The following is a 12,158-nucleotide window of genomic DNA, read 5'->3' on the forward strand; positions in this document are numbered from 1 at the left end:
GGAGCCCAAGAATGACAGTAATAAACTCTGCGTAAGGGTGTTGTCATTTGAGAAGAGTCTTACAAAAAGGAGTAAGAATTTTCGCGGAAGAGGAGACAGAAAAATGGAATAAGGATAGGCATGACAATGCATGGGGTATTTGGAAAACATGATAAGCCAGTGCGGTATGCGGAAAGCAGGACATATAGAGTAGAGCCATTGCAAACGCTGATGTTGGAATGGCAAGCTGATGGCAGGCACTCAAGCCCACAAATTACGTGGTTGTTAGCCCACAGGTCAGTGATCTCAACTCTATCTGACCCAAAGACCTATTTTTATAAAAAATATATATTTGTTATATGTGTGTATATGTACAGGTATACACATATATATGAAATGTCATAAAGATATATTAATCTCCACTTTGCTATTTAGAAATAAAATTTATAGGTAATATAACTTAGCAATACACTTTCTTAACTAAGAAAACCCAACTTCAATATAAAGAAAAAAATATGAATTTCAAGACATAAATGCCCAGATATGACTGTATTACAACACATAATAAAGAATTCAGATGCTTGGATCTGAATCACCTATGGATGGAATTACCTGTCAATACAGGCTGATTCAGGTGTGTTATATTGGCAACTCAAATGCCACGAAACTGATTGCTACAGGTGATGTAATTTTCCTAAATGGTGAATTTTTAAAAAAAGTTTCTTCAATTTACATAGGGATTGCATTTCTGAATAATTGCAACAATAACAAAAAAACTATAAGAGGAAAAGGCCTTTTGCTTATTTGTGAAATAAAATTCAGTTGTTTTTTCACCCAGTTACTGCCCAGTGATTCTTTTGAAAGTGGTGGAGGACTCAGGAAAAATCTTCATTGATCGGGGCTGTGCCCTGCAGGGTATCTACCATCCCTCCCTGCTCTCCTTTCTCATGCATTAACTTCTAGTGTCCCCAAATCATTACAAAATATACCCATACACATGACTAACTCCACCTCCAGTTATGAATGATTCCTTGAGAGCATTGATTCACCAAATTTTTATTACATCTAAAGAAAACACATCTTGAGCACACATCTTTGATATATGTATATTTATTTATAAATTATACACAGGTACTGCTGGGTTAATAATATAATGGGTATATTATAAGACATATATAAAGAGATCCTTAAAAGAATAAGATTAAAAAGCACAATAAAAGTAAGCTCTAATATTTTTAAAACACCCAAATGGGTCACTGGTACAATCAGTGTTAGGTGAATTTCAGTTTGTAAATCACTGCTCTATGACAACAGAGAGCCAATGAGGGCGGGTGAGACAAGCACAGTATGAGATTAATGTTTTAATAAAAGGTATATCTTTATCCTAACACTGCATGAAGCAGAATGCAGGAAGGGCAGATCAACAGTTATAAGTCTGTTATATGTTTTCTGAATAAAATTTCAGAAGGATGATGATTCAACCTGAAAGAATTTATGAGTGACAATTGAGAGAAAATTTTGATAGTCTTTGGGGTGACTATTAAATAGAAAGAATATTATTAATTTAAATTTTTTTCTTTCGATTAAACGTCTCTTCAGAAAAATAACATTATTCAATACAGTTTAGTCATACGTGATGGAAAAATATATACAAGCTTTCTAAATACTAACTTGGCCACTGATAATCTATTCCTTTTCCCACCATCAACAATACACAAGCCATCATTCTGAGATTTTAAGGCAAAATATGATTTTTAAAAATAGCTAGAACTTTGGGGCTGGCCCCGTGGCCGAGTGGTTAAGTTCGCGCGCTCCGCTGCAGGCGGCCCAGTGTTTCGTTGGTTCGAATCCTGGGCGCGGACATGGCACTGCTCATCAGACCACGCTGAGGCAGCGTCTCACAGGCCACAACTAGAAGGACCCACAACGAAGAATATACAACTATGTACCGGGGGGCTTTGGGTAGAAAAAGGAAAAAATAAAATCTTTAAAAAAAAAAATAGCTAGAACTTTGACCTTGTACTCTGTTGACGTGGCAGAGTGTGTAGGTCTTCCCTCTCCTTTAGTTTAAGGGCTAATCTAGACAATGAATCTTAGTGACCTACCCACAGCCTCTTGTAAATGGATCACCAGTTCCTTCTTGGCTTTACTAGAGTTAATCTAGCTTATCAGTGGCATGATTTAAGAGAGAATTTTCTTTAAAAGCCACATTGTCTCGGTCAACTCAGGCTCCCAGAATAAAATACCATAGACTGAGTGTCTTATCAAAAACAGAAGTTTATTTCTCTCAGTTCTGGAGGCCTGAAGTCTGAAATCAGAGTGCCAGCATGGTTGGGTTCTGGTGAGAGCCCGGTTCAGGGCTGTGGACTGCTGACTTCTTATAACCTCATGTGGTGAGCTTGTATCCTCAGGAACAACGTAACACTTTGGCTTCTTCTAAGGGCTCTAATCCCTTTCATGGGGGCTCCACCCTCATTATCTAATTACATCCCAAAGGCCCCACCTCTCAACATTGGGCATTAGATTTCAGCACTTGAATTTGGGGCGGGGTGGGGGGTGAGGGGTGGGCAGGTGGGACACAAACATTCAGTCCATAGCGTACACATATAAGCAAAGTTTGGGGGCTGCTTTGTTTTTCCTTCTAAAATCTCTTTTTCTATTATCATGTGTCTTTTTAAGCAGCTTTTTTGAGATATAATTCGTATGCAATATAATTCCTTTAAAGTGCACAATTCAGTCATTTTCAGTATATTCATAGAGTTGTACAATAATCACCACAAGCAATTTTATATCATATTGAGAAAGAATTTCAATCTAAAAGAGAGCTAGGATATGAAATGGAGAATCTCATGCAGGCGGCCTCAGGAGGACAAAGCTTAACGACTAGGAGACAGGTTTCCTGTAAATGCCTGATTTACAGAAAACTGATAGTGTTGGAATTCCCTTGGATTATGGGAGGTTGATCATAGGTTGTCTCACGTCAACCTGGAGAAGCTTTGCCAGAGGCATGAACAGCAATTGACCCAGCTCATGCTGGTCTCACGCAGTAGGCTGAACTGAGCTTTGTTTGTGTGACTGGATTGATGTTGCCTGCTTGAGAAGTTTTCAAGGCAGGTCTCCATTTGTTTTTTATTTTAACTGACTCTAACTGAGCTCTCCCCTCTTTACATTCTCTGCCCATAAACACAACCTACCCCCAAACTCTCAGCAAGCTCACCTGTGCTTGTTATACTTTGCATGTCCTGACTTGCAGCTCCTCTGCTATTCCCAGGTAAATTCATCTTTTTGAGCTTACTTGAGCTTACCTCTTTCTTTAGGTCAACAATATTCATCGCCCAAGATAGAAACCCCACATCCACTAGTAGTCACTTCTCATAAGCTCACCCCCAACCTTTCCAAACCAAAGGAACCACTAATTTACTTTGAGTCTCTATAGATTTGCTTATTTTGGATATTTTATCTAAAAGGAATTATATAATATGCGGTCTTATGTAATTGGCTTCTTTCACTTAGCATAAAGTTTTCAAGGTTTATTCATGTTGTAACATATATCACTACTTCATTCTCTTTATTGTCAAATAAAATTGCATAGTATGGATATACCACATTTATTTATTCATTTATAGAAGTATAGTTGACATACAATATTATATTAGTTTCATGGTAAAACACAGTGATTCAACACTTATATACATTATGAAATGATCACCACAGTCGGTCTAGTAATCATCTGTCACCATACAAAGTCATTGCAATATTATTGACTATATTCCCTATGCTGTACATTAAATCCCCATGAATTATTTGTTTTATAACTGGAAGTTTGTACATCTTAGTCCCCTTCACCTCTTTCACCTATCCCCCCAGTCCCCTCCCTTCTGGTGATCATCAGTTTGTTCTCTGTATCTTTGAGTTTGTTTCTGTTTTGTTTTGTTTGTTTATTTGCTTTGATTTTTAGATTCCACATATAAGTGAATTATATAGTATTTTTCTTTCTCTGTCAATTATTTCACTTAGCATAATACCCTCTAGGCCCATCATGTTGTCAGAAATGGCAAGATTTCATTCTTTTTTATGGCTGAGTAATATTTCACTGTGTATATATACCATATCTTCTTTATCCACTCATCCATTGAAGGACACTTAGGTTGGTTCCATATTGTGGCTGTTGTAAATAATGCTGCAATGAACATTGGGGCACATATATCTTTTTGAATTAGTGTTTTTGTTTTCTTTGGATAAATGCCAGAAGTGGAATTGCTGGATCATAGGGTAGTTCTATTTTTAATTTTTTGAAGAACCTCCATACTATTTTCCGTAGTGGCTGCACCAGTTTACATTCCCACCAAGAGTGTATGAGGGTTCCCTTTTCTCCACATCCTGGCCCATACTTATTATTTGTTGTCTTTTTGATAATAGCCATTCTGCAGGCATGAGGTGCTATCTCATTGTGGTTTTGATTTGCATTTCCCTAAAATTAATGATGTTGAGCATCTTTTCATGTGTTTGTTGGCCATCTTTATGTCTTCTTTGGAAAAATGTCTGTTCAGGGCCTCTGCTCATTTTTTTATAATCAGACTGTTTATTTTTTCAATATTGAGTTGTATGAGTTCTTTGTATATTTTGGATAGTAACTCCTTATTGGATATAACATTTGCAAACATTTTCTCCCATTTAATAAGTTGTCTTTTCATTTTGTTGATAGTTTCCTTTGCTGGGCAAAAGCTTTTTAGTTTGATGTCGTCTCATTTGTTTATTTTTGTTTTTGTTGCCTCTGCCTGAGGAGCCAGATCTAAAAAAATGTTACTAAGACTGATGTCAAAGAGCTGACTGCCTGTATTTTCTCTGAGAAGTTTTGTGGTTTCAGGTCCTACATTTGAGTCTTTAATCCCTTTTGAGTTTATTTTTGTATGGTGTAAGAAAGTTATCCAGTTTTATTCTTTTGCATGTATCTGTTCAGTTTTCCCAGCACCATTTATTGAAGGAACTCTCTTTTCCTCATTGTATATTCTTGCCCTCCTTTGTCCTAGACTAATTGGCCATATAAGCATGAGTTTATTTCTGGCCTCTCTATTCTGCTTCATTGGTCTATGTGTCTGTTGTTTATGTCAGTAGCGTACTGTTTTTATCACTATAACTTTGTAGTATACTTTGAAATCAGGGAGTCTGATACTTTCAGCTTTGTTCTTCTTTCTCATAATTGCTTTGGCTATTCGGGGTCTTTTGTGGTTCCCTACAAATTTTGAGATTATTTGTTTTAGATCTGTGAAAAATGCCATTGGTATGTTGATAGGGATTGCACTGAATGTGTAGATTGCTTTGGGTAGTATGGACATTTTAATAACATTAGTTTCCAGACCTTGAAGGGGTGGTCTTATGTAGAAGATGTCCTATGGGTTCCAGTAACACAATTCCCCCTGGTCACCAGAGCCACGTGCTCAGAATGTGTCCCTTGTGTTGGTTGTGTGCACCCTCCTGTTGTGCTCAGGCTGCAACTGTTGCTGGCATGCTCCTGTGCAGGGCTGGCCCTCCCCGGGTGAGAGCCTCTTTGGAGGGGCTTTAGTGCCACAAGGTCTGCCCATCAAGTAGGTGGAGTAGGAGCCACTTTGGAGGGGTATCAGTCAGGGTAGGTCTGCAGGGTAATGCTGGTGTGGGGCAAGCAGCACTAGCAAGGTAGATGGAGAGTTTGAGATACGGTGCACTGCCAGGGCCAGACCAACTAGTTAGAAAGAGAGTAAAAATAATGGCCCCTGCCAGTGTTTTCATCCTTGGAGAAATTTCCAACAGATACCTACCCCTCCAGCACATGCTTTAAAATTAGTCAATTAATCTCCTTCACATATAACCCAGGTATTTCTCAAACTACTGCCTCTGAGCTGGGACTCAGAGAGAGTGAGTTGGTGCACATGCCCTTTAAGAGTAGAGTCTCAGTTTCCTATAGCCCTCTAAGTCTCCGGAACGTAAGCCCCGCTGGTTATCAGACTCAGACATTATGCGGGCTTGTCTTTCCAGTGCAAGTAACCTGGTTAGGGAGTCTGATGTGAGAACTGAGCCCCTCACTTGTCTGGGAGGACCTCTGTAGTTGGGTTATCTCTCCTTCTTGTAGATTGCTGCACTGGAGGTGTGGGTCGTGACTAGACCGCATCTCCATCCCTTCTACCCATCTGATGTGGCTTTTTCTTTATATCCTTTGTTGTGTAAAATCTGTTCTGCTAGTCCTTAGAGAATCCTCAGTGATGGTTGTTCTATATGTAGTTGTAGTTTTGCAGTGTCCATAAAAGGAAGTGAGCTAAGGATCTTCCTACTCTTCCATCTTGGTCTAACAATCCAAAGGAACTCTGGATATACCACACTTATTTATTCATTTATCAGTTATTGGACACTTGGGTTGTTTCCATCTTTTGTCTAGTATGAATAATGCTCCTATGAACATTCTTGTAACATTTTTTTGTGGCTCATTCCCATGAAGGCACTCCTCACCTGTCTCTTTCTCTGTTAAAGTTCTGACTTGTCTACTGTTTTCTTTATTGCTTTTGTAAGTCTTCCAGCCTTTTCTTAATTGCTTTCCACCAAAAACTCCGTGGCTTTTGACACAGTGTCCTTAAGCTTGAACTTCCTCACACTCTATTCCAAACAATGCCAGTTCCCCTAGGGAGAATCATGGAACTGTCTCTTCTTGCATCCTGCCTCTTCCCCTGGACAGTTCTTCTGCCTCGTGGCTCCAGAGCTGGTATGGTGACAGAAACCTGCTTCTCTCAGAGTGACAGCTTTGCTCTACCAGGGGGGCACTGGGGTGTAGCTTACCCTTTTCACTGTGAAACTCATTGTCCTATGAGCAAGCTGTGGTGATGACAATGAGGGCTCAGTATTCTCAGCCTGTCACACCTGGAGTAGAGCTTTTACCTTTCAAGTGGGGCTGGATGGACAAAGGAAGCCCCGGACCTCTCTGCTGTTCTTGCCTAGAATAGAGCTTTGGCAACATCAAGCCTGGGAGAGGGGTTAGAAATGCTGGTGGTCTGGCACTCCTGGGAGAAACTACAGCTCTCTGAGAGCCTCATCTTTGCTACATTCACCTGGAATAGAGCTTCTATCTTGCTGAGCTGGTAGGGAGGAGCATGATGTGGAAGTTGAGAGTATAGTTTTATAATTTTGAAGACGCCCATTTCTCCCTGCCCCAACATAGACTTCTTTATCTTTTGCAGTTTAAATAGAGTGCTTTGAGATCCTTCAAGTTTGGAGTTGAGGATCAATAAATATTGAAAAGGAAAGAACTAGAAATGCCTCTCTTTAATTGAATGAAGAATAAAGAAACAGCTCTCTTTTATATGGCTCTTAACAATTTTCAGGTTGAGAGAAATTAAAGATCTAAATAAATGGAGAAATATACCAGGTTCATGGACTAGGTGACTTGATATTGTTAAAATATCAGTTTTCCCGGAATTGATCTCTAGATTCAATGCAATACTTATTAAAATCCCAAAAGACATTTTTGTAGAATTTATTAAGCTGATTTCAAAATTTATATGGAAACGCAAATAACCTAAAAATGCCAAAAATGGTTTTGACTAAGAACAATGTTGAAAGATTTATACTGTAATGCTGTAGTAAAAAAGTGTGTTATTGTTATAGTGGACATATTTGCCATTGGAACAGAAGAGATTATAGAAAAATAACCACAGTTATGACACTTTTGCAAAAGCATAAGGCAATTCAATGAAGAAAACACAATCTTTTCAACAAATAGTCTTGGAATAATTGAATACGCATATGAATCTTAACACTCAACTCACACAACACATAAAATTTAACCATAAATAGAACATAGACTTAAACATTAAAGTTATATGTATAAACTTTCTAGAAGAAAAGAGTAGAAAATCTTTGCAAATTTGGATTAAGCAATGATTTCTCAGATAGGCTAAAAAGTAAGAACCATAAAAGAAAAATATCAATAAATTATGAATCATCAAAATTAAAATCTTCTGGTCTTACACCTATTAAATAAATGAAAAGGGAAGTCACAGACCAAAAAAAGATATTTACAACATATACTCTGACAAAGAGCTTATATCTAAAATATAAAAATAATATTTAGGGATCAGTTACAAGAAGACAAGAAATCTAATTAAAGTGGTAAAACGATATGAACAGATGCTTCATAAAGGATTCTATACAAATGAATGATGAATACAAGAAATCAATTATTAATAATTAATAATCAGGGAAATTCACATTAAAACCACAATGAGATTCCACTACAAATGTATGAGAAGAGCTAAAATTAAAAAGACTGAAAATATTAAGTGTTGATGAGGATGTGGGGTAACCGAAACACTCACATATTTATGTTGAAAATGTAAAATGATGCAAACATTTTGGAATACAGTCTAACAGTCTCCCATAGAATTAAACATACACTTACAAAATGAAATGTTTATTTTTAAATGAAAATGGTGATTAGATGTTATAAAAACAGTTAATCCAGATGACTATACAGGCATGCGTCGCTTAACAACAAGAATATGTTGTGAGAAATGCATCATTAGGCAATTTTGTCATTATGTGAACATCATCGACTGTACTTACACAAACCTAGGTGGTATGGTCTACTACATATCTGGGCTACATACTACTTATGTGGGACCACCATCATGTATGCGGTCTGTGGTTGACAGAAGTGTCACTATGCGGTGCATGACTGTATACCAAATTTTAGAACAGATTTGATAGATTCGTATTAAGATAATTTGAAATAGTCATTCATATTTGACATAAATAAATCTGAAATACAATATTGTAACTGGACTTCATACTGCTTCGTGAGTCAAAATCACATAGATGTAACACTCCAACTTCTTCAGAATGATTTTAAAAATCACTGTTTCCTAGTGACGTTTAATCTAAGCCTTTATAAACCTATGACTGCCATTCCTCCTATTAAAGTTCAGAGATCATATTTATTTTTACCTTTTGCTTGTTAAAGTGTTACTTTTAGATTTCTTTTTCTTTCAGAGTACAAAACATCTGACTAATTGTTCTTAAACTTTTTGGGGGTCACATAAAGCATAAAAATCTGAAAAAGCAATATTCTCACTTTCCAGAAATATATAACAAATTGCATGTACACGAAGTTTAAGATATAAATTTAGAGGGTCATTGATCCCCTAAGGCACATCCATATACCTCCTAGGGATCCATGAACCCTAAAATAATAATCCAATATTCAAATATAACTTAGAAACGTTGAAAATGTAAGAGACAGGAAGACACAGTTTCCAAATTTCCTTCAGCTTACAATGCACATATTAATGCCATAGATCTAACTTAATGCAATAGTAAACAAAACATTTTATCACATAACATTAAGCATTTCTTGAGGAATGAAAATTTGCATCATTATTGGAAGGAAATATTGGATAGTGGCTGTAAGTACCACACCCAAAATCATTTTGACTTGAGTTCTTTCGTCTGGTAAATGCAAATAATAATTAAACAGATCTCTTCAGTAGGTGTAAGGAATAGGTGAGATTATCCATAAAAATTACTGGGTACAATGACTGACACATATGGAATACCCAATATGTATTAGCTACTATTAATGTTCTCATTGGTGATATGAACATATAGTTTGAAGATAATCTTCCAAAGATACTGAGTTTCCATAATTCCAGTGTTCTTTTTAAGTTGTTGCTTTTCACAATTGTTCTTACATTTATGTAACAAAGGAATACTATTTTTATTCTGGATCGTAGTGTTTGATATTGCACACATGCTATCCTTACATTGTTACAGAACAAGAGAACTCTGATGATGCACTGTTCATACAAAGCTTCCTTGTGTGATATTAAGATAGATCATTTGCCAAAAGAATAACCTCACTAAGAGGCCACAAGCATGGGGCAACAAAAAAGTCTTTGTGTAAGGATTCGTTCACAGGCATCCTGTGCCTTGAGGCATGATTCAAATTTCCTCATTAAATTAATACTGTACGTCTCTCACGCATATCCACGTCTCTCACAAATCAACTTCCCCAGCTTCTAGAATTCATTAAGGATCTTAGCTTCTTTTTAAAATAACTACAACTCTGACTTTTGCCCAGTTTGTTTTCAACATAGAGCAAAGAGGAGTTGAATATTTAACTCCCTAGTTAACAGTAAATATATTAGTAATAAAAGATAAAAGAATAATGGAACAGAAAATTTAGATACCAATATACCATGCTCTTGTGGTTGAACTAAAGATGCTCAAGTTGTAAATTTAAGTGATTAAAATTCTAAATAGAAGAATAATTAAGGTTTAAAAAATGCAGAACTAGAAAAGGGGAACTAGAAATTATTTCATTAAAGCTAAATCATAAAGTTATAATAATATTCAGGATGTGAGATGAGAATGATGCATGCCTCTGTGGGGGACTGGAATTGGGCACACCAAGATATGTCTCTTTGGCGTGAAGATTATTTTGGACTGGTTACTTTTAAAAACTGCAGACATGAGAGAAACTTGAGAAACAGAAGTTACCCTCTGTAAGAGACATAAGTGTAAAGGAAATCTCCATCTGTAAAGGTGTCTCCCTCTCTGTACCAGGAAGAAGGGGGGATGACCTTATCTCTAGAAACTCTTATCAATGCAGAAGGCAAGGACTTAAATCTGCATAATAACCCTACTCTTGTTTACTGTGCTTTTCTGGTAATCTCCCATAACTGACTCCCCCACCCCCAACATCCTCCTTTGTCTTTAGCTGAAGATATTGAAGGTGAGAGCTTCCATCATTTTGACAAGTTGCTCAGTTTTCCTGAGCCTCTCCCATGTATATATGTTATAAAGCTTTTCTTAATTTTCTCCTGTTATTCTGTCTCATGTGAATTTAATTCATTGTCCGGCCAGAAGGACCCAGAGTGGGTAGAGGAAATGTCTTCCTCCCCTACACCTCCTCTTTAAATTAGTTTGAAGGTTTAAATGAATCTCGGCATTTTTAGCAATGCCCCAGTAGATTCGAATGCCACTTATAGCTTTTTTCTCTTCCTGTTCTTTCTTTTTGTCATTGTTTTGCCTTCATTGACTCTCTTCCATCCATAGATAATAGACAGATGTAGGAGTAACGGTGATTATTGAAAACCTAAGGGTACTCAGAACCAATATCCATAATTTAGCATACAGCTTCCCAACTTCAGAGGAATATCACAGTCATCTACAGAAAAATAAAGAACTTACCTATTGTATAACTACTTGTGCCTCAAACCAGAAAAACCGTGTTTTCTTTGAAATTTCTGAAAACTGAATGATACATCTCCATTTTAGGTTTTGTCATTGTTTGTAAGATCATGACTGGAATAATTGCTTTATTACATCCAAGCCCCTTTAAATGATCTGATCTACCCAAATAAACATTTAATGAGAGTATATAAATGTATGGTTTGTTCTGATTCTTGATTTCTGCAATTTACCGAGAACAGTTCGCTTTACATCATTGCAAAGAACTCGATTTTCTTTAATTTTTCTAGTGCTTCTAGTCTTGTCTGTATTTCCCCTTTCATTTAACTTCCTTGTTCAAATACTCACCAAATATTATCAATTGTACCTCTTAAATATCTCCAAATATGTGCACTTTTCTCTATTCCTTCAGCCTCTTTACATGTCTTGTTTGGATTATAACAATATCTTCTAAATCAATCTCCTTTCTGCATGATTTGTTTCCTTTCTATCTGTTCTCTAGATCAGAAGAATCTTTTAAATGCAGAGCTGATCAGGTCACCTCTGTTTATCACACTTTAAATGTGGTATTAATATGGTATTGCTAATTTATACCTTATATATAATTTTTATTTTTTGCATCTGTGCATCCCAACCTCAAAAAAGCAAATACGTGCTGAGAGCTTTCCACTGCTTACCTGAATGACAAAGTTCAATAATTTGACAATGACCATCAAAGACCTTTATGATTCAGCCTCTGCATATCTTGTCAGTATTGACACACACCACTCTCGACTGTCTAACCTAAAGCTTTCGTTGTTTTTAGAATGTGATATGATCATGTTAGTCTCTGTACCCTTGGCAAACTACTTCTGATTAAAAACCCTTTCTTCCTTTCTTTTCTTGAATAACACCTCATTGTCTTTCAGGATTCTGCTCAGGTGCCACCTCCTAACCTATTCAACAATAGATTTCTAGCTTTGAATGGC

The sequence above is a fragment of the Equus quagga genome, chromosome 4 (assembly GCF_021613505.1).
Source record: "Equus quagga isolate Etosha38 chromosome 4, UCLA_HA_Equagga_1.0, whole genome shotgun sequence".
In the NCBI taxonomy this organism is placed as follows: Eukaryota; Metazoa; Chordata; class Mammalia; order Perissodactyla; family Equidae; genus Equus; species Equus quagga.